Source organism: Neoarius graeffei, chromosome 1 (genome assembly GCF_027579695.1).
Source record: "Neoarius graeffei isolate fNeoGra1 chromosome 1, fNeoGra1.pri, whole genome shotgun sequence".
Lineage (NCBI taxonomy): Eukaryota > Metazoa > Chordata > Actinopteri > Siluriformes > Ariidae > Neoarius > Neoarius graeffei.
Genome location: NC_083569.1, coordinates 21,023,917 through 21,044,968, shown reverse-complemented (window position 1 = coordinate 21,044,968; position 21,052 = coordinate 21,023,917). Strand labels below are relative to the sequence as shown.

The 21,052-nt window shown below is 47.0% G+C and overlaps 14 non-coding genes across 14 annotated transcripts; 7 read left to right on the top strand and 7 right to left on the bottom strand.

Annotated features, from left to right (window-relative positions):
- Positions 1-9,830: 9,830 nt before the first annotated feature.
- On the bottom strand, positions 9,831-9,903 carry trnav-aac (transfer RNA valine (anticodon AAC)). The gene has a single exon. It is a non-coding gene; the product is annotated as a tRNA-Val (tRNA).
- Positions 9,904-9,990: 87 nt separating this feature from the next.
- On the top strand, positions 9,991-10,062 carry trnag-ucc (transfer RNA glycine (anticodon UCC)). Its single transcript has one exon. It is a non-coding gene; the product is annotated as a tRNA-Gly (tRNA).
- A 1,543-nt stretch (positions 10,063-11,605) lies between these two features.
- Positions 11,606-11,678, bottom strand: trnav-aac (transfer RNA valine (anticodon AAC)). The gene has a single exon. It is a non-coding gene; the product is annotated as a tRNA-Val (tRNA).
- Positions 11,679-11,765: 87 nt separating this feature from the next.
- Positions 11,766-11,837, top strand: trnag-ucc (transfer RNA glycine (anticodon UCC)). The gene has a single exon. It is a non-coding gene; the product is annotated as a tRNA-Gly (tRNA).
- Positions 11,838-13,380: 1,543 nt separating this feature from the next.
- On the bottom strand, positions 13,381-13,453 carry trnav-aac (transfer RNA valine (anticodon AAC)). The gene has a single exon. It is a non-coding gene; the product is annotated as a tRNA-Val (tRNA).
- Positions 13,454-13,540: 87 nt separating this feature from the next.
- trnag-ucc (transfer RNA glycine (anticodon UCC)) lies at positions 13,541-13,612 on the top strand. Its single transcript has one exon. It is a non-coding gene; the product is annotated as a tRNA-Gly (tRNA).
- Positions 13,613-15,159: 1,547 nt separating this feature from the next.
- trnav-aac (transfer RNA valine (anticodon AAC)) lies at positions 15,160-15,232 on the bottom strand. The gene has a single exon. It is a non-coding gene; the product is annotated as a tRNA-Val (tRNA).
- Positions 15,233-15,319: 87 nt separating this feature from the next.
- Positions 15,320-15,391, top strand: trnag-ucc (transfer RNA glycine (anticodon UCC)). The gene has a single exon. It is a non-coding gene; the product is annotated as a tRNA-Gly (tRNA).
- A 1,543-nt stretch (positions 15,392-16,934) lies between these two features.
- trnav-aac (transfer RNA valine (anticodon AAC)) lies at positions 16,935-17,007 on the bottom strand. The gene has a single exon. It is a non-coding gene; the product is annotated as a tRNA-Val (tRNA).
- Positions 17,008-17,094: 87 nt separating this feature from the next.
- On the top strand, positions 17,095-17,166 carry trnag-ucc (transfer RNA glycine (anticodon UCC)). The gene has a single exon. It is a non-coding gene; the product is annotated as a tRNA-Gly (tRNA).
- Positions 17,167-18,709: 1,543 nt separating this feature from the next.
- trnav-aac (transfer RNA valine (anticodon AAC)) lies at positions 18,710-18,782 on the bottom strand. The gene has a single exon. It is a non-coding gene; the product is annotated as a tRNA-Val (tRNA).
- Positions 18,783-18,869: 87 nt separating this feature from the next.
- trnag-ucc (transfer RNA glycine (anticodon UCC)) lies at positions 18,870-18,941 on the top strand. Its single transcript has one exon. It is a non-coding gene; the product is annotated as a tRNA-Gly (tRNA).
- A 1,543-nt stretch (positions 18,942-20,484) lies between these two features.
- Positions 20,485-20,557, bottom strand: trnav-aac (transfer RNA valine (anticodon AAC)). Its single transcript has one exon. It is a non-coding gene; the product is annotated as a tRNA-Val (tRNA).
- Positions 20,558-20,644: 87 nt separating this feature from the next.
- trnag-ucc (transfer RNA glycine (anticodon UCC)) lies at positions 20,645-20,716 on the top strand. The gene has a single exon. It is a non-coding gene; the product is annotated as a tRNA-Gly (tRNA).
- Positions 20,717-21,052: the final 336 nt, after the last annotated feature.

The window sequence follows — 21,052 nt, the reverse complement described above, 5'->3', positions numbered from 1 at the left end:
AGTTTTTGTATCATGTTTTAGCCACTTAATATCTATTTCTATCATAGGAAAAATGAAGTAATAAATTGCTTTACTAATATGCAATGTCGTAAAATGAGTGTGCTCTTTTTAAAATAATTTCTATATTAAGTAAAGTACAAATATGGACATTTAAGCTTTACACACGGCAGCATGGTGGTGTAGTGGTTAGCACTGTCGCCTCACAGCAAGAAGGTCCGGGTTCGAGCCCCGTGGCTGATGAGGGCTTTTCTGTGCAGAGTTTGCATGTTCTCTGCGTGGGTTTCCTCCGGGTGCTCCGATTTCCCCCCACAGTCCAAAGGCGTGCAGGTTAGGTTAACTGGTGACTCTAAATTGACCGTGAGTGTGAATGGTTGTCTGTGTCTATGTGTCAGCCCTGTGATGACCTGGCAACTTGTTCATGGTGTACCCTGCCTGTCAGCTGGGATAGGCTCCAGCTTGCCTGTGACCCTGTAGAAGGATAAAGTGGCTAGAGATGATGAGATGAGAAGTTTTACGCATGAATTTCAACCATGTCAGTCACAAGAAGGTTTCCCAACTGTCTCCTTGTGCTATCCGTCAATGTTTTCATTTTATCATATTCATCCAAAATAACCTGTCCACCTGGGCCCTGTACTACGAAGCAGGTTTTCTGGCTTACCAGGGTAACTTCGAGAGTAACTTGATCACGTGCAGCGTAACTTCCCGATTAACCCATACTACAAAAGTTGGCTATGTTCAAACCGAGGTATGCTGCCATGGCAACTTACGCTGCATCTCAAACCTGCTCATCTCAGGTTATGTTCTTGGTTAACCCGAGGTTTCCGATTAACCACACCCTTTTTAAACACCACCTCTCCACCGACATTTCCTCTAGAGACAATGCCAGTGTACCTGGATGACCCGTGCGATATCAGAGCGCAGATTAGAGATGGGATTTATGGCTCTTTGATGGGATCCGCATCTTTGTGATCCGTTCTTTGAAAAGAGCCGTTCAAAAGACTGGCTCATTTGGCTCTTTTTAAAATTTTTATTCAGTTTTAAGAAGACAGCGTCTAAAGAAGCCAGATCCCTCTGCTTAGACAGTGACATCAATATTTCTGGATGTTAGGTTTATATAAGTATTATTCTTGACCAAGAAGGCAGTAATTTATTAAAATGGTGATAAAATTAAGGATTAACTTAAGGTTCAGTTAAAAATGACCTTCTGTCTCGGCTGGACATTGTTTGGGAACATTTTGTTTATGAAATGTGTATTTTTGATCAGAGATGTGTCTGAACGACGCCAAGGTCTGTTTTGATGTCAGATCGACCCACACACACTTTAATGTTGGATGTAATGGTAGCCTTATTGCTGAACAAAGAGTTAAGATTTTATATTTTAGAGCTTTTTAAGATCCTTTATTATTTTGGACTATTGCATATACTATGGCAGTGATTTTAAACTGTTCCTGTGTAGCCTGACCTTCGGAGAAGAACACTTCTTTGTTAGACCAAACATAGTCTTTGTTTAAAACATTGTCGTAAAAACATCTCGCATGCTTTGACGTGTGTAAATGAAATTGCTGAATTGCTGAAATATTATTTTGCTTATGATTGAAGGTTTCGTTTTATTCACACACACACATACATATGGAATTAAGATGTGATTTGCTGACCTAGCACATAGACACAGATATCAAAATGATGTCACTCACTCACACCCTCCCAGAGACACACACACACACACATTTGACAGACACAATAGCCGTTTGGAGAGATTATGATTTGTTATAAAAGGTGTTTGTAATCTTTCATCTTTGGCGAGAATACTGTGAATAAACAGCAGTTAAACTGATCTCTGGTTCTCTGTTTTTTTGCGGTGTTCCGTCCCAGAATTCTGCAGGTGGTACGGGCGGGGGTCCCGAGAAATAAGTTGACCGATTGACCTTCTAACTGGGTTGAACCTAACACTGGACATACCTTTTATATAAAGCAACCTAGACTTACATTATTGTAACCCCTAAACGCTCATAAATAACCATTAAAAAACAATGAGGGCTTCAATGAATGTCCATGCAGAACGGCTTTTCTGTATTAAAAAAAAAAAAAAACAACATTTTTTTCTTCACAAAATTAAATTCATCCTGCCATTTGGGCAAGTAGCGGCAATACACCTTTTTTGGTTTTGCCTCGCTCCTTTCTTTATTCATGTCTCTAGTGTAGAGTCTACTGAAACTCGCTCCCTGAGGACAGTGCTTGAAGTGGGAAAAAAAGAAGTGCAGGAACCCTGATTTTCTGACAATGCCATCCCGGTCATTCAAATAAGTTCAAATTTTTTAATTGAAAACTTCACAGTTTTTCATCATTGCCTTCACACATTTTGCAAAACTTGGCTCATAAGGACAATGCTCTACTCTTTTCATCTGTTGTTGCGCTACAGTATTTGTTGTTTGAACAGATGTGTTTTCACAATGACTCTCTGAGATATTATTTTTGAACGAAGTGTCTTAGTTTGTAGATAGCTGGAGTAAAAACAAATCAGAACTAAGAACCACAACCATATTGTCAAGTTGTGTATGATTTTCCCCAGTTTTGTGCCCCAACTTCAAAAGAGCTTTGGTCACACAAGGAACACTCAGTTTTCCCCCTTTTTTTTTTTTATTTAAGTTCAAAGGTGATGAAGGGGTTGATTAGGGCTTGATTAGGTTGATAACCTTAAGAACAACAGAAAAACATTGCATCATATTAAGTTTAAACTAAAATAAAAACAAGTCAACACAACATTACTTTAAGTTTCAAAAATAAAAAAAATGAGTAATTAGTGCACGTATTGCACTAAAAGAAAAGCAAAAGAGGGTTTAACACCTTTAAGTTTACTAATCACATACATAAACACCTTTAAGTTTAACTAAGTTCACTAATCACCAAACCGCTCTCACGGTGCGCTCACTGGATGCGACCTAGCACACGGAAAGGACGCGGCCAATAACAAGAAGGCGCTGCTCAACGCGCTGCACACAGCTGCTCAGCTCGCGCTGATTTTTTGGCGAAGCGTGATAAAGGCTGTACAGCTTGTCGAAGAAGATCTTAAAGTTGTTCATGCCATTGATCTGCTTTAAAACATCCCCAACTGCTAATTCAAGCCTGTGGTTGAGGCAGTGCCAGACAAACAAATGGGGAAACTTCGCACACAACTGCGCTGCCACTCCGGTGAAAATAAAGAAGTGCAGGAACACAGTTCCGGTGCGTTCTGGCCCACTTCAAGCCCTGCCTGAGGAAAGAATTACGACCATCTTTTAGTTTTGTGAGAAGTTCCGAGCAGTGACCTTGGTCAGACTAGCGCTATGGTTCTGACAGTCTTCTTCACAGACATGCAATTAAAATCAATATGTAATTACTAGACTGCCACCTGCTGTACTGGAGAGGGCGGGGACATGAATTCATGGCCCGACTTCCTGCTGTAAACTCCTGTCAGAGGCGCGTCATGAATTCTGGACCTACCGACTTTTTTATATTGTGAAAATACGGGACTTTTATATAATGTGAAAATACGGGATATTTTCGGGAAAATAAAAAAAACGGGAAGACAGCAGGAAATAAGTCAAAATAAGGGATTTCCCAGGAAAAACGGGAGGGTTGACAGGTATGTGTGTAACTTGTTAAGTTAAATAAGCTCATTTCGCATTTCAGACATTTATTATTATGGCAGCAGCTGAGGGGGTGTGTGACTCCGGTGTTAGCTCCGGCTAACATTAGATTGAGAAGCTAAAGTTATGATTAAAGTTTTTTTTTTTTTTAATCCCGAAAAAGTTTTTTTAAAAATAAACTCCCGCCCATAAAAAGCTCCAGATTTAGAGCAGGACTTGGTGTGGCTGGTGTGGTGGCCTAGTGTGTGTGTGTATTCCTCCAGCAGCAACATGCCACCCGGCTCTCAGAGCTTGCCAGACTTTCAGTAGCTGCCCCTTGGCAAGCAGGAGCTCAACCCCCCGGTCCAGCCCCGGCTCTCTACTCCATAGCTTGACACTCAGCTGCCGTGACATTTTGCCATGTAAAGCCAACAGCATCATTCATCAAGACTAGACCATAGCTATTTTTTTTCCCCAATTGATTTTTCTGACAGAGAATGTTCGCTAACGCAACGCCTGGTGCATGTGCTACATCACTTTAGCTAGCTTAAACCCCTCACAAAAAATGTGCAGTTGTACATATATACCACATTATCCAAACATGTATAGTTACGTCAAGCAAACTACATATATTCATCGACACTCTTGTGCAAAAGGAACATTAATGTACCCATCAAAAAATAACATATAACAATCATGCTAACCTTAACATGGGACTTGCCTAGTCACAATGTTAGCTGCAGCCAGGACTCCCTGCTACTTATTTTCGGCACATATAAAATGCTACTGCATAGAAAGTATTATTAAATAGACATAATACCTTTGACTTACTTACACAAAGACACTCGGTACAGTCGAAGGAAGCGAAGAGAAAGCTGTCGTCCGCTGTCCCCGCTCTGAGTCGTCCCACTCTTTAGGCAAACACGTCACAGATATGTTGGAATGCTGGGAGCAACTCTGTTAAGTGTTGATTTTAAAATCAACACTTAACAGAGTTGCTTAAATTTAACTCCCTGGATTAACACCAACTCTTTTGAGCAATTAACTCTCACATAGTTGAATTAGACTAAACAAGTGTTGAATTGACACTGTATTTTTAACGAACAACACCAACACTGGAAATCTAACACTTTTGATTTTGCTGTGCAACTACCACAAGCCCCCCAAACTGCCCTTCCTGGCCTGCTCATTGATCTCTGGAACCATGCCTGAGTTTCCATTGGTTGTTTGTTTATTTTCAAGTGAGCGATTGCCCAGAACTGGATTTTATTCTGGGGGAGTGTATTCTGATTCCCATTTGCATGAATACCAGTTGGTGATCTTCAAGGGTTTTGCCTCTAAAACAACCCAATCTCCTCACATGGAGTCCCTGGCATGCTTCTCACACTTTTGGGGCATGCCTCAGGAAGCATTTGTTGCTTCATTGTTCAATGAGAGCAGTTGGATGGAAGGTGGTGAAAAGTGCCTTTTCAGGACAGCAGCTTGCTTTTCACCAGCAGATTTAAGAATACAAGCAGGTAAGCATCATATTTTCAGTTTGTAAAAGCTGTCTAAGCTGACTTTGCACTCGAGCGAGAGTTAGAATTTCATAGTGGATGGTGGGAATATGACAACCCTGTGGAAAAATGTGAGTTGGAGATACCGAGGTCAGTCAGCAATTCAAGAAATAAAGACAAGCAGAGTGAAAGGAATCTGTGATAGCTCACCTTCAGAGCTCATGAGAGGAGCATATCAGCAGAAAAGTAGTGTGCAGTTAGTTGATTTGGTCATTGTTGCAAACAGTGCCAAGGTTGTGGGTTTAATCCAAATACTGACTGTTTTCACAGATGTGCTGCTTTGAATGTGGCGAAAGAAATTTGATCTTGACTTGGCTGAAAGTGCAGATGATTCAGATGGTTTGCAATATGACAAGAAAATTTTTCTCTGTTAAAAGCAAGCTGGCAGTTGCTGTTTTGGAGAAAGTGGGCCTTGAGCTCACTACCACTTGAGCTAATTCCCCTGCTGTGTTTGAGGGTTTGTCCAACTAACTATGGCAAGCCCCCCCAAACTGCCCTTCCTAGCCTGCTCGTTGCTCTCTGGAACCATGCCTGAGTTTCCACTGGTTCGTGCAAAACGTGCACACTTCTAAAACAATATTTTCATCTTTTACAAACAAACTATAACTCTAGAAAACTCTTTAATGGTCTTTATAGTTTCAGAACACAATTTCTTAATATTAGTATGCTGATAATGCCGATGCTGAGTGTTTTAAATATTTCCTCAATTGCACTTTTTTTTTTTTTAACAAAACCTCTATCATCTTTTCAAAGTCAAAGCTCGAATCCCCAGAGCTACATGTGCTGCATTCGGATGAGGAGCCCGTTCCCGGGAGGTTCTAATCCCACTGGGGTTTTATCCCGGGGTTTCGTACCAGGCAGTGGATTCATTGTATTATATTTAATTTTCAATATGATATTATTTTTCCAATATGTTTTTATTTTGTATTCTTGTCTCAGCAATGGTGAAATCGAATTTGTAAATAAAATCAGTGCCCTGACTCTACTCATCAGGCCAGAGCTATTCTCTTTCTGTGTCTGTTTTGTACAACATAAGGAAACAATATACCTAGTAACTATAATGGTAAAGAAATAAAACAAGAGTCTGACTATGATATAAGAAAATTATACAACCCAGAAACAGATGGAGCTCCGCTTTTAGGCAGTGCCTCAATCTATATATTACAGATTTCCGGGGAGAGGAATGTTAATGAGTTGAGCTTATTTTTGCAGGCTTTGCTCTGGTAGAGCTGCACATTTTTGGTGGTCAAATGTTAGAAATATCAAGGTTTTTGCATGGAAACCACACACACACACACACACACACGCCCAAAGCGATGTCTCTCTTCAAAAGGATCCAGCTGTTGGGGGTGGAGTTTAGCTGCGTTTACCTTTCTGGATTTTAATATTTGGAAGTGGTATATTTAAAGCCATTGACAGGAGTAAGTCGTTGTTTGTTTTAGATGAAGCATAGTGTTTTTTTTTTTATCACTAATATCTGACGTTATTTAACTGGCAATGTTATATTAAATAGATTTTTAGACCAAAGAGCTAGAGTTGGGGTTTGCTTCTTCTGCTCCACTCATCAACCTGGTTTTATAGTATTTCCAGGAATAGTGCCTTGTTCTAAATACAAAGAAACAGTTTTCTTATTTGATATATTCTTTAAATAAAGATAATAAATGAGTTTTCTAAAGTAATGAGTGGAAATAGAGCTTTTTCTATTCTATCTGTTCACATGACATTGTAGTAGATCTAGAAATTGTCTTGTTAAAAAAATAAGTAAAGAAAAAAGTTCTTTCTTTGCTGGGTTGACCTTTTCCCCATTTCCTGGTTTTCTCCATGTTCAACAAGCTACTGGACTGTTAGTCTGCAGTAATTCTCTCCCCTAGGTCACAACCGGCCGTACGATTTTTTGGCGTTTCCCAAATCGCTGCGTTTTTTTTTTTTTTTGTTCATGGAGAAAGACGCGCGTTGGCCGTAAGTTTGTCTTGCAACCTGAAAAAAACGTAAGTGCCCGTAGAGTTTGATTGACATGACAAAGAACCTCTGCGGCCGGTCTGCGGCCAGTCTACAGCTCGAAAATCAGCACGTCACACACGTGCCCTCCGTGCGTTTCTTGCGTTTTTTGCATGTAGACCGGCCGTAGGAGCACGTACGGCCGGTTGTGACCGAGGCTATAGATCACACAACACCCCAACCCCTTCTTTCTTTCTTTCCATCAAAAACGCTCGTTGGTCAGACATTTCTCTGCCGGTGTGCAATGGCTAATAAAGCTGTAAAGGTGTAAGAGATTGGCCCAGGCCACCTTACCCTATACCAGCTTTCTGCATCTCCAATACAGTGTCACTTACCTGGTTAAGTATAACCTAGATTTTGAGTGGTGTAAGGTGCTGTGTTTAGGTTGCAGTCTTTTCTGGAGGTGTGGGTTTGAATCCCACTCCTGATATTTGCTATCGCGGGTTATTAACGGGCCATGGGTTTTATGCTCATGGTTTGCATTTAGTGAATGCTTGTCGGGAGTTTTGCCTGCACGTGAGTGAAAATGGAAGCTTCAGCTAGCATGGCTTTTCAGATAAATTTGTATTTTTTTTCAGTTTGTTGTGAATATCTGCCACATATTACAATGTCAGTAGGTATTTTATGTTTTTAGATGTAAAAATATTAAGTTTTAGTTCATGGAACGACATGTGACGTTTGACTTGGATTATCATGTGGTTACAATGTCAATTGCCTGTTGACATTGATTGATAAATTACAAAACTAGAAATTAATACAAACAACAACGAATGATTAACCATGTAGCCAGCAGTCAGGGTTCCGAGAATTTTTTTTCCAACAGGTTGACGATTTCAGGTAAAACCTTCAATCATGTGTTCATGTGTTGCTGGAATTTCATTATATCATTCAAAGGTTTGACAGTGAAAACAACTCTTTGGCTATGTCTTGGTTCCATGGTGTAATGGTTAGCACCCTGGACTTTGACTCCAGTGATGTGAGTTTAAATCTCAGTGGAAGCTCGGAAGCCTTTGTTTGTAGCTTCTGAACTCATATGAACAGACTGTCTCAACTATATGCTCCTTTCGGTCAAGCAAGCTGTCACATCCCAAACCCTTTGTTTCCGGGAAAGTGCCAGTCTTCTGAAAATTATATTACCCCTGGGAATTATACCTGATAAGACTAGACATGTTTAATAGTTTACTGTCTAAATTGTATTTTAATACGAGACCAGGAACATTTTCTGTTTATTTGGTAAAGTTTGGCTCTTTGAGTCCACCATTACATGAACGCGTTCCTGGTAAGTTACTGTTTGTTCAAAGAAGTGGCATCATATGCGAAATGCTTAAAAGTTAGTTGCCATTTCTGGCTTCGTCTGTTTTGCAAATTGGAACACGTTTTTAACGATTTTTTTTAGTTATTCTGCAACAAAACTAAAACCAAAGCATGCCTCCTAAGGGGTGTGTCCTTCAAGGCTGTTCAAGTGACATTTAGTGTAAATGCCAATGTGCAGCGTGCTGATGCCGTGTGCAGGCCTGTTGAACTGACCTCACTCTGTAAATGAGCAACCAAGTGGTATTTGAGAACACCACCTCCCCATGACAAATTGCAATGTCCATGCTTCCACAATCGACAGACATGTAGATAATGCCCGATTTTGTTTTGAAAGAAGCCGTCACGGACCTTGACGGAAAACCAGAGAGGCAGGGAAACCGTTCAAACGAGGTTTTGTCCCGATGGTCGTCTGCACGTAGGAGAACATGACAACCACTAATCCACAGAAAGCAATCCAGTCATGTTAAGGGTCTGTCTATCTGGCTGTTTCGAGAGTACCTGATCTTAGCAAGGCGATAACTGGACGTTAAGGAAAGCAGAGCTCAAAGGGCAAAGCATGGCTCTGCCAGGTTTCTCAGCAGCGTCTATTAGCTTGTTAGGTGCAAGGGGAAACCACTGCACGGCAGAAAACACGCGAAGCTTTTTCAGCGTCTCAGTATGGGATTGTTCCAAAAGGCACGGACGGAGCAGAGATGGCAGCTCGACATTTGTTCGCTGCCAAGTTCAAGAAAACCAGCACCGTTTCCGCCCGGTTTCGAATCGCGGACCGCTCTCGTGTTAAGCGAACGTGGTAACCAATACAATACGGAAACCACGCGTGTGTTAGCTCTTGCCTGGGCCTCAAGAAGAACGCGGGTCACACTTAAACAATTGTCACGAGAATAGGGGCACGGCCTTGGCATCGTAGAGATGAGATGGTGGTCAAGCGTGACAAGGTTCAGCATCGAAAAGCGCTGCAACATCATCACGGGAAGAAATCAAATGCCTTGTTTGGACGGGCCAAGGAGGGGACTGAGGACTGGTCTCTCCACTAGCAACGTAAATACTTGTTTGCAGGTTTGAATGACATCAGTTTGCCCCTGCGTACGTTCGACCCATGAAGCGGTGAACAACACGGGCTCCTGCATGTTTTCCTTTCGTTGGCAACAAGCGACAGGTGTATATTTGTCCACAAACAGAGAACTGTAGAGTCACTGTTTAAGATTTGTTCAGCAAATGTGTCCATACCTTGGCTGGTCAAAAGCAAATTCTTGCTTCCGTAGTTGGCACGGACAGAGCGGAGATCACAGCTCAGCAGTCACTCACTGCCGAGTTCAAAAAGTAAATAAATAAATAAATAAATAAAGCAACCCAGGGCTGTTTCTGCCCGGTTTCGAACCAGGGACCTTTCGTGTGTTAGACGAACGTGATAACCACTACACTACAGAAACCGCAGCTCTGGGGCCGATCAGCTGTGGCCTGGGCCTCAAATACAGGAGCAATGGCACTTGGGCATGTGTCCCCAGGGTAGGCCTGCAGCGTTGGTGGTATAGTGGCTAGCATAGCTGCCTTCCAAGCAGTTGACCCGGGTTCGATTCCCGGCCAGCGCACACCCTTTGACGCTTCGTTGCTCTGATGAAAGGCGGAGAGCATGGCGAGGCACTTGGGAGGAAACAGCAGGAACGGATCAGTTGCTCGTCACTGCCTTGCCGAGGAGGTGACCGAGGGCTGCTGCTTTCCGCTCGCGTTGCATGTAGTCGAATAGCATCGGTTTGCGCAAACCTGGGCGTGTTTGAAGGAGACGGGCACCTGCGTGTTTGTCTTTCGTTGGCGGCAAGCTACTTTGCCTGTTTTCCACAAACGGAGAACTGCACAGTCACGGTTTGAGAGTTAATACGCAAACGTGTCTGAATGTTGGCCGGCAAATACTCGTTGAGACAGGATGAAGCATTCCAGAGTCAATGCCAATTTGCAGCGTTCTGATGCCGTGTGCAGCCCTGTTGACCTGACCTCACTCAGTAAACGAGCAACCAAGTGGTATTTGAGAACACCACCTCGCCGTGACGAATTGCAATGTCCATGCTTCCACAGTCGACAGACATGTAGATAACGCCCGATTCTGTTTTTAAAGCAGCCGTCACGGACCTTGACGGAAAAGCAGAGAGGCAGGGAAACCGTTCAAACGAGGTTTTGTCCCGACGGTCGTCTGCACGTAGGAGAACACGACAACCACTAATCCACAGAAAGCAATCCGGTCACGTTAAGGGTCTGTCTTTCTGGCTGTTTCGAGAGTACCTGATCTTAGCAAGGCGATAACTGGACATTAACGAAAGCAGAGGTCAAAGGGCAAAGCATGGCTCTGCCAGCGTCTATAGCATCAACAAGCGTCTATTCGCTTGTTAGGTGCAAGGGGAAACCACTGCACAGCAGAAATCACGCGAAGCTTTTTCAGCGTCTCGGTTTGGGATTGTTCCAAAAGGCACGGACGGAGCAGAGATGGCAGCTCGACATTTGTTCGCTGCCAAGTTCAAGAAAACCAGCACCGTTTCCGCCCGGTTTCGAATCGCGGACCGCTCTCGTGTTAAGCGAACGTGGTAACCAATACAATACGGAAACCACGCGTGTGTTAGCTCTTGCCTGGGCCTCAAGAAGAACGCGGGTCACCCTTAAACAATTGTCACGAGAATAGGGGCACGGCCTTGGCATCGTGGAGATGAGCTGGTGGTCGAGCGTGACAAGGTTCAGCATCGAAAAGCGCTGCAACATCATCACGGGAAGAAATCAAATGCCTTGTTTGGACGGGCCAAGGAGGGGACTGAGGACTGGTCTTTCCACTAGCAACGTAAGTACTTGTTTGCAGGTTTGAATGACATCAGTTTGCCCCTGCGTACGTTCGACCCATGAAGCGGTGAACAACACGGGCTCCTGCGTGTTTTCCTTTCGTTGGCAAGAAGCGACAGGTGTATATTTGTCCACAAACAGAGAACTGTAGAGTCACTGTTTAAGATTTGTTCAGCAAATGTGTCCATACCTTGGCTTGTCAAAAGCAAATACTTGCTTCCGTAGTTGGCACGGACAGAGCGGAGATCACAGCTCAGCAGTCACTCACTGCCGAGTTCAAAAAGTAAATAAATAAATAAAGCAACCCAGGGCTGTTTCTGCCCGGTTTCGAACCGGGGACCTTTCGTGTGTTAGACGAACGTGATAACCACTACACTACAGAAACCGCAGCTCTGGGGCCGATCAGCTGTGGCCTGGGCCTCAAATACAGGAGCAATGGCACTTGGGCATGTGTCCCCAGGGTAGGCCTGCAGCGTTGGTGGTATAGTGGCTAGCATAGCTGCCTTCCAAGCAGTTGACCCGGGTTCGATTCCCGGCCAGCGCACACCCTTTGACGCTTCGTTGCTCTGATGAAAGGCGGAGAGCATGGCGAGGCACTTGGGAGGAAACAGCAGGAACGGATCAGTTGCTCGTCACTGCCTTGCCGAGGAGGTGACCGAGGGCTGCTGCTTTCTGCTCGCGTTGCATGTAGTCGAATAGCATCGGTTTGCGCAAACCTGGGCGTGTTTGAAGGAGACGGGCACCTGCGTGTTTGTCTTTCGTTGGCGGCAAGCTACTTTGCCTGTTTTCCACAAACGGAGAACTGCACAGTCACGGTTTGAGAGTTAATACGCAAACGTGTCTGAATGTTGGCCGGCAAATACTCGTTGAGACAGGATGAAGCATTCCAGAGTCAATGCCAATTTGCAGCGTTCTGATGCCGTGTGCAGCCCTGTTGACCTGACCTCACTCGGTAAACGAGCAACCAAGTGGTATTTGAGAACACCACCTCGCCGTGACGAATTGCAATGTCCATGCTTCCACAGTCGACAGACATGTAGATAACGCCCGATTCTGTTTTTAAAGCAGCCGTCACGGACCTTGACGGAAAAGCAGAGAGGCAGGGAAACCGTTCAAACGAGGTTTTGTCCCGACGGTCGTCTGCACGTAGGAGAACACGACAACCACTAATCCACAGAAAGCAATCCGGTCACGTTAAGGGTCTGTCTTTCTGGCTGTTTCGAGAGTACCTGATCTTAGCAAGGCGATAACTGGACGTTAACGAAAGCAGAGGTCAAAGGGCAAAGCATGGCTCTGCCAGCGTCTATAGCATCAACAAGCGTCTATTCGCTTGTTAGGTGCAAGGGGAAACCACTGCACAGCAGAAAACACGCGAAGCTTTTTCAGCGTCTCGGTTTGGGATTGTTCCAAAAGGCACGGACGGAGCAGAGATGGCAGCTCGACATTTGTTCGCTGCCAAGTTCAAGAAAACCAGCACCGTTTCCGCCCGGTTTCGAATCGCGGACCGCTCTCGTGTTAAGCGAACGTGGTAACCAATACAATACGGAAACCACGCGTGTGTTAGCTCTTGCCTGGGCCTCAAGAAGAACGCGGGTCACCCTTAAACAATTGTCACGAGAATAGGGGCACGGCCTTGGCATCGTGGAGATGAGCTGGTGGTCGAGCGTGACAAGGTTCAGCATCGAAAAGCGCTGCAACATCATCACGGGAAGAAATCAAATGCCTTGTTTGGACGGGCCAAGGAGGGGACTGAGGACTGGTCTTTCCACTAGCAACGTAAGTACTTGTTTGCAGGTTTGAATGACATCAGTTTGCCCCTGCGTACGTTCGACCCATGAAGCGGTGAACAACACGGGCTCCTGCGTGTTTTCCTTTCGTTGGCAACAAGCGACAGGTGTATATTTGTCCACAAACAGAGAACTGTAGAGTCACTGTTTAAGATTTGTTCAGCAAATGTGTCCATACCTTGGCTTGTCAAAAGCAAATACTTGCTTCCGTAGTTGGCACGGACAGAGCGGAGATCACAGCTCAGCAGTCACTCACTGCCGAGTTCAAAAAGTAAATAAATAAATAAAGCAACCCAGGGCTGTTTCTGCCCGGTTTCGAACCGGGGACCTTTCGTGTGTTAGACGAACGTGATAACCACTACACTACAGAAACCGCAGCTCTGGGGCCGATCAGCTGTGGCCTGGGCCTCAAATACAGGAGCAATGGCACTTGGGCATGTGTCCCCAGGGTAGGCCTGCAGCGTTGGTGGTATAGTGGCTAGCATAGCTGCCTTCCAAGCAGTTGACCCGGGTTCGATTCCCGGCCAGCGCACACCCTTTGACGCTTCGTTGCTCTGATGAAAGGCGGAGAGCATGGCGAGGCACTTGGGAGGAAACAGCAGGAACGGATCAGTTGCTCGTCACTGCCTTGCCGAGGAGGTGACCGAGGGCTGCTGCTTTCCGCTCGCGTTGCATGTAGTCGAATAGCATCGGTTTGCGCAAACCTGGGCGTGTTTGAAGGAGACGGGCACCTGCGTGTTTGTCTTTCGTTGGCGGCAAGCTACTTTGCCTGTTTTCCACAAACGGAGAACTGCACAGTCACGGTTTGAGAGTTAATACGCAAACGTGTCTGAATGTTGGCCGGCAAATACTCGTTGAGACAGGATGAAGCATTCCAGAGTCAATGCCAATTTGCAGCGTTCTGATGCCGTGTGCAGCCCTGTTGACCTGACCTCACTCGGTAAACGAGCAACCAAGTGGTATTTGAGAACACCACCTCGCCGTGACGAATTGCAATGTCCATGCTTCCACAGTCGACAGACATGTAGATAACGCCCGATTCTGTTTTTAAAGCAGCCGTCACGGACCTTGACGGAAAAGCAGAGAGGCAGGGAAACCGTTCAAACGAGGTTTTGTCCCGACGGTCGTCTGCACGTAGGAGAACACGACAACCACTAATCCACAGAAAGCAATCCGGTCACGTTAAGGGTCTGTCTTTCTGGCTGTTTCGAGAGTACCTGATCTTAGCAAGGCGATAACTGGACGTTAACGAAAGCAGAGGTCAAAGGGCAAAGCATGGCTCTGCCAGCGTCTATAGCATCAACAAGCGTCTATTCGCTTGTTAGGTGCAAGGGGAAACCACTGCACAGCAGAAAACACGCGAAGCTTTTTCAGCGTCTCGGTTTGGGATTGTTCCAAAAGGCACGGACGGAGCAGAGATGGCAGCTCGACATTTGTTCGCTGCCAAGTTCAAGAAAACCAGCACCGTTTCCGCCCGGTTTCGAATCGCTGACCGCTCTCGTGTTAAGCGAACGTGGTAACCAATACAATACGGAAACCACGCGTGTGTTAGCTCTTGCCTGGGCCTCAAGAAGAACGCGGGTCACCCTTAAACAATTGTCACGAGAATAGGGGCACGGCCTTGGCATCGTGGAGATGAGCTGGTGGTCGAGCGTGACAAGGTTCAGCATCGAAAAGCGCTGCAACATCATCACGGGAAGAAATCAAATGCCTTGTTTGGACGGGCCAAGGAGGGGACTGAGGACTGGTCTTTCCACTAGCAACGTAAGTACTTGTTTGCAGGTTTGAATGACATCAGTTTGCCCCTGCGTACGTTCGACCCATGAAGCGGTGAACAACACGGGCTCCTGCGTGTTTTCCTTTCGTTGGCAACAAGCGACAGGTGTATATTTGTCCACAAACAGAGAACTGTAGAGTCACTGTTTAAGATTTGTTCAGCAAATGTGTCCATACCTTGGCTGGTCAAAAGCAAATACTTGCTTCCGTAGTTGGCACGGACAGAGCGGAGATCACAGCTCAGCAGTCACTCACTGCCGAGTTCAAAAAGTAAATAAATAAATAAATAAAGCAACCCAGGGCTGTTTCTGCCCGGTTTCGAACCGGGGACCTTTCGTGTGTTAGACGAACGTGATAACCACTACACTACAGAAACCGCAGCTCTGGGGCCGATCAGCTGTGGCCTGGGCCTCAAATACAGGAGCAATGGCACTTGGGCATGTGTCCCCAGGGTAGGCCTGCAGCGTTGGTGGTATAGTGGCTAGCATAGCTGCCTTCCAAGCAGTTGACCCGGGTTCGATTCCCGGCCAGCGCACACCCTTTGACGCTTCGTTGCTCTGATGAAAGGCGGAGAGCATGGCGAGGCACTTGGGAGGAAACAGCAGGAACGGATCAGTTGCTTGTCACTGCCTTGCCGAGGAGGTGACCGAGGGCTGCTGCTTTCCGCTCGCGTTGCATGTAGTTGAATAGCATCGGTTTGCGCAAACCTGGGTGTGTTTGAAGGAGACGGGCACCTGCGTGTTTGTCTTTCGTTGGCGGCAAGCTACTTTGCCTGTTTTCCACAAACGGAGAACTGCACAGTCACGGTTTGAGAGTTAATACGCAAACGTGTCTGAATGTTGGCCGGCAAATACTCGTTGAGACAGGATGAAGCATTCCAGAGTCAATGCCAATTTGCAGCGTTCTGATGCCGTGTGCAGCCCTGTTGACCTGACCTCACTCGGTAAACGAGCAACCAAGTGGTATTTGAGAACACCACCTCGCCGTGACGAATTGCAATGTCCATGCTTCCACAGTCGACAGACATGTAGATAACGCCCGATTCTGTTTTTAAAGCAGCCGTCACGGACCTTGACGGAAAAGCAGAGAGGCAGGGAAACCGTTCAAACGAGGTTTTGTCCCGACGGTCGTCTGCACGTAGGAGAACACGACAACCACTAATCCACAGAAAGCAATCCGGTCACGTTAAGGGTCTGTCTTTCTGGCTGTTTCGAGAGTACCTGATCTTAGCAAGGCGATAACTGGACGTTAACGAAAGCAGAGGTCAAAGGGCAAAGCATGGCTCTGCCAGCGTCTATAGCATCAACAAGCGTCTATTCGCTTGTTAGGTGCAAGGGGAAACCACTGCACAGCAGAAAACACGCGAAGCTTTTTCAGCGTCTCGGTTTGGGATTGTTCCAAAAGGCACGGACGGAGCAGAGATGGCAGCTCGACATTTGTTCGCTGCCAAGTTCAAGAAAACCAGCACCGTTTCCGCCCGGTTTCGAATCGCGGACCGCTCTCGTGTTAAGCGAACGTGGTAACCAATACAATACGGAAACCACGCGTGTGTTAGCTCTTGCCTGGGCCTCAAGAAGAACGCGGGTCACCCTTAAACAATTGTCACGAGAATAGGGGCACGGCCTTGGCATCGTGGAGATGAGCTGGTGGTCGAGCGTGACAAGGTTCAGCATCGAAAAGCGCTGCAACATCATCACGGGAAGAAATCAAATGCCTTGTTTGGACGGGCCAAGGAGGGGACTGAGGACTGGTCTTTCCACTAGCAACGTAAGTACTTGTTTGCAGGTTTGAATGACATCAGTTTGCCCCTGCGTACGTTCGACCCATGAAGCGGTGAACAACACGGGCTCCTGCGTGTTTTCCTTTCGTTGGCAAGAAGCGACAGGTGTATATTTGTCCACAAACAGAGAACTGTAGAGTCACTGTTTAAGATTTGTTCAGCAAATGTGTCCATACCTTGGCTTGTCAAAAGCAAATACTTGCTTCCGTAGTTGGCACGGACAGAGCGGAGATCACAGCTCAGCAGTCACTCACTGCCGAGTTCAAAAAGTAAATAAATAAATAAAGCAACCCAGGGCTGTTTCTGCCCGGTTTCGAACCGGGGACCTTTCGTGTGTTAGACGAACGTGATAACCACTACACTACAGAAACCGCAGCTCTGGGGCCGATCAGCTGTGGCCTGGGCCTCAAATACAGGAGCAATGGCACTTGGGCATGTGTCCCCAGGGTAGGCCTGCAGCGTTGGTGGTATAGTGGCTAGCATAGCTGCCTTCCAAGCAGTTGACCCGGGTTCGATTCCCGGCCAGCGCACACCCTTTGACGCTTCGTTGCTCTGATGAAAGGCGGAGAGCATGGCGAGGCACTTGGGAGGAAACAGCAGGAACGGATCAGTTGCTCGTCACTGCCTTGCCGAGGAGGTGACCGAGGGCTGCTGCTTTCCGCTCGCGTTGCATGTAGTCGAATAGCATCGGTTTGCGCAAACCTGGGCGTGTTTGAAGGAGACGGGCACCTGCGTGTTTGTCTTTCGTTGGCGGCAAGCTACTTTGCCTGTTTTCCACAAACGGAGAACTGCACAGTCACGGTTTGAGAGTTAATACGCAAACGTGTCTGAATGTTGGCCGGCAAATACTCGTTGAGACAGGATGAAGCATTCCAGAGTCAATGCCAATTTGCAGCGTTCTGATGCCGTGTGCAGCCCTGTTGACCTGACCTCACTCGGTAAACGAGCAACCAAGTGGTATTTGAGAACACCACCTCGCCGTGACGAATTGCAATGTCCATGCTTCCACAGTCGACAGACATGTAGATAACGCCCGATTCTGTTTTTAAAGCAGCCGTCACGGACCTTGACGGAAAAGCAGAGAGGCAGGGAAACCGTTCAAACGAGGTTTTGTCCCGACGGTCGTCTGCACGTAGGAGAACACGACAACCACTAATCCACAGAAAGCAATCCGGTCACGTTAAGGGTCTGTCTTTCTGGCTGTTTCGAGAGTACCTGATCTTAGCAAGGCGATAACTGGACGTTAACGAAAGCAGAGGTCAAAGGGCAAAGCATGGCTCTGCCAGCGTCTATAGCATCAACAAGCGTCTATTCGCTTGTTAGGTGCAAGGGGAAACCACTGCACAGCAGAAAACACGCGAAGCTTTTTCAGCGTCTCGGTTTGGGATTGTTCCAAAAGGCACGGACGGAGCAGAGATGGCAGCTCGACATTTGTTCGCTGCCAAGTTCAAGAAAACCAGCACCGTTTCCGCCCGGTTTCGAATCGCTGACCGCTCTCGTGTTAAGCGAACGTGGTAACCAATACAATACGGAAACCACGCGTGTGTTAGCTCTTGCCTGGGCCTCAAGAAGAACGCGGGTCACACTTAAACAATTGTCACGAGAATAGGGGCACGGCCTTGGCATCGTGGAGATGAGCTGGTGGTCGAGCGTGACAAGGTTCAGCATCGAAAAGCGCTGCAACATCATCACGGGAAGAAATCAAATGCCTTGTTTGGACGGGCCAAGGAGGGGACTGAGGACTGGTCTTTCCACTAGCAACGTAAGTACTTGTTTGCAGGTTTGAATGACATCAGTTTGCCCCTGCGTACGTTCGACCCATGAAGCGGTGAACAACACGGGCTCCTGCGTGTTTTCCTTTCGTTGGCAACAAGCGACAGGTGTATATTTGTCCACAAACAGAGAACTGTAGAGTCACTGTTTAAGATTTGTTCAGCAAATGTGTCCATACCTTGGCTGGTCAAAAGCAAATACTTGCTTCCGTAGTTGGCACGGACAGAGCGGAAATCACAGCTCAGCAGTCACTCACTGCCGAGTTCAAAAAGTAAATAAATAAATAAAGCAACCCAGGGCTGTTTCTGCCCGGTTTCGAACCGGGGACCTTTCGTGTGTTAGACGAACGTGATAACCACTACACTACAGAAACCGCAGCTCTGGGGCCGATCAGCTGTGGCCTGGGCCTCAAATACAGGAGCAATGGCACTTGGGCATGTGTCCCCAGGGTAGGCCTGCAGCGTTGGTGGTATAGTGGCTAGCATAGCTGCCTTCCAAGCAGTTGACCCGGGTTCGATTCCCGGCCAGCGCACACCCTTTGACGCTTCGTTGCTCTGATGAAAGGCGGAGAGCATGGCGAGGCACTTGGGAGGAAACAGCAGGAACGGATCAGTTGCTCGTCACTGCCTTGCCGAGGAGGTGACCGAGGGCTGCTGCTTTCCGCTCGCGTTGCATGTAGTTGAATAGCATCGGTTTGCGCAAACCTGGGTGTGTTTGAAGGAGACGGGCACCTGCGTGTTTGTCTTTCGTTGGCGGCAAGCTACTTTGCCTGTTTTCCACAAACGGAGAACTGCACAGTCACGGTTTGAGAGTTAATACGCAAACGTGTCTGAATGTTGGCCGGCAAATACTCGTTGAGACAGGATGAAGCATTCCAGAGTCAATGCCAATTTGCAGCGTTCTGATGCCGTGTGCAGCCCTGTTGACCTGACCTCACTCGGTAAACGAGCAACCAAGTGGTATTTGAGAACACCACCTCGCCGTGACGAATTGCAATGTCCATGCTTCCACAGTCGACAGACATGTAGATAACGCCCGATTCTGTTTTTAAAGCAGCCGTCACGGACCTTGACGGAAAAGCAGAGAGGCAGGGAAACCGTTCAAACGAGGTTTTGTCCCGACGGTCGTCTGCACGTAGGAGAACACGACAACCACTAATCCACAGAAAGCAATCCGGTCACGTTAAGGGTCTGTCTTTCTGGCTGTTTCGAGAGTACCTGATCTTAGCAAGGCGATAACTGGACGTTAACGAAAGCAGAGGTCAAAGGGCAAAGCATGGCTCTGCCAGCGTCTATAGCATCAACAAGCGTCTATTCGCTTGTTAGGTGCAAGGGGAAACCACTGCACAGCAGAAAACACGCGAAGCTTTTTCAGCGTCTCGGTTTGGGATTGTTCCAAAAGGCACGGACGGAGCAGAGATGGCAGCTCGACATTTGTTCGCTGCCAAGTTCAAGAAAACCAGCACCGTTTCCGCCCGGTTTCGAATCGCGGACCGCTCTCGTGTTAAGCAAACGTGGTAACCAATACAATACGGAAACCACGCGTGTGTTAGCTCTTGCCTGGGCCTCAAGAAGAACGCGGGTCACACTTAAACAATTGTCACGAGAATAGGGGCACGGCCTTGGCATCGTGGAGATGAGCTGGTGGTCGAGCGTGACAAGGTTCAGCATCGAAAAGCGCTGCAACATCATCACGGGAAGAAATCAAATGCCTTGTTTGGACGGGCCAAGGAGGGGACTGAGGACTGGTCTTTCCACTAGCAACGTAAGTACTTGTTTGCAGGTTTGAATGACATCAGTTTGCCCCTGCGTACGTTCGACCCATGAAGCGGTGAACAACACGGGCTCCTGCGTGTTTTCCTTTCGTTGGCAACAAGCGACAGGTGTATATTTGTCCACAAACAGAGAACTGTAGAGTCACTGTTTAAGATTTGTTCAGCAAATGTGTCCATACCTTGGCTGGTCAAAAGCAAATACTTGCTTCCGTAGTTGGCACGGACAGAGCGGAGATCACAGCTCAGCAGTCACTCACTGCCGAGTTCAAAAAGTAAATAAATAAATAAAGCAACCCAGGGCTGTTTCTGCCCGGTTTCGAACCGGGGACCTTTCGTGTGTTAGACGAACGTGATAACCACTACACTACAGAAACCTCAGCTCTGGGGCCGATCAGCTGTGGCCTGGGCCTCAAATACAGGAGCAATGGCACTTGGGCATGTGTCCCCAGGGTATGCCTGCAGCGTTGGTGGTATAGTGGCTAGCATAGCTGCCTTCCAAGCAGTTGACCCGGGTTCGATTCCCGGCCAGCGCACACCCTTTGACGCTTCGTTGCTCTGATGAAAGGCGGAGAGCATGGCGAGGCACTTGGGAGGAAACAGCAGGAACGGATCAGTTGCTCGTCACTGCCTTGCCGAGGAGGTGACCGTGGGCTGCTCCTTCTGCTTTCCGCTCGCGTTGCATGTAGTCGAATAGCATCGGTTTGCGCAAACCTGGGTGTGTTTGAAGGAGACGGGCACCTGCGTGTTTGTCTTTCGTTGGCGGCAAGGCAACAAAACGGACAGAGCGGAGATCACAGCTCAGCAGTCACTCACTGCCGTGTTCAAAAAACAAATAAACAAACCAACCTAGTGCTGTTTCAAACCGGGGA